Raw genomic sequence first — 908 nt, 5'->3', positions numbered from 1 at the left:
GAAGAATTAGGGTGATCTTAAAAGGAATCCAGAAGAAGAAGAGGCAGAGCCAGAAATCAGAAATTGGTCGATAGTTAAGTTCGAACGATGGAAAGAATCAGTTAACTACTCACTTCTGGATGCATAACTTGTGTCATTAAGACTTGTGTGATAGGAAAGTGAGATTGTGTGTGTTACAATAATAATTAAGAACAAAAAAACATGGTGTTTAACTTGCCCAAAATTCTAAAGGAAACTGAACTCACATATTTTCTCTACGTGATTTGCCTCCTGAGAGACCAACCGAGAAGATCGAGAATTGGCCAGTATGCAGAAACAGTTGTCCAGAAGAATAGGGAAGTATTGGAAATATATTATATGATAAGTTCCTAATAGAGATAGAAACTTCAACGCTGTGTAGATAAAGAGTACCACCGTATAACATATAACAAATAATAACCAAAAATAAAAGGGAACGAAGAACTTCGTAACATATACACACACATATACATATTGTAGATATACAGCTCGACAGCCATTTTTAGTACACATTCACACACACACACACTCACTCACTCAGACAGTCAGCCATATTACCACAACCACGCATACAAGTACACGCAATGCTTTTGACGCACATCACTGCTGCTTACCAGCAAAATGGAACAGAGAGAATGAGGAGCAGCCTCCTCTAGTGGTGGAGGTGAAAGTGGCAGCTTTAATCAAACGCTGTGTATAACAACAAGCGGTTAATTGTTAAATAAGGAGTTGGGGAAATGGGCTACAAATAAGCCTAGGATATTCAGTGGGAAATAATAATAATAATAATAATAATAATAATAATAATAATAATAATAATAATAATAATAATAATAATAATGATAATAATAATAACAATATGCTGGAAACAGACCTTCTTTCAAACATGG

The sequence above is a fragment of the Macrobrachium nipponense genome, chromosome 20 (assembly GCF_015104395.2).
Source record: "Macrobrachium nipponense isolate FS-2020 chromosome 20, ASM1510439v2, whole genome shotgun sequence".
NCBI classification, from domain to species: Eukaryota; Metazoa; Arthropoda; class Malacostraca; order Decapoda; family Palaemonidae; genus Macrobrachium; species Macrobrachium nipponense.
Note: the sequence above shows the minus strand (reverse complement) of the source record.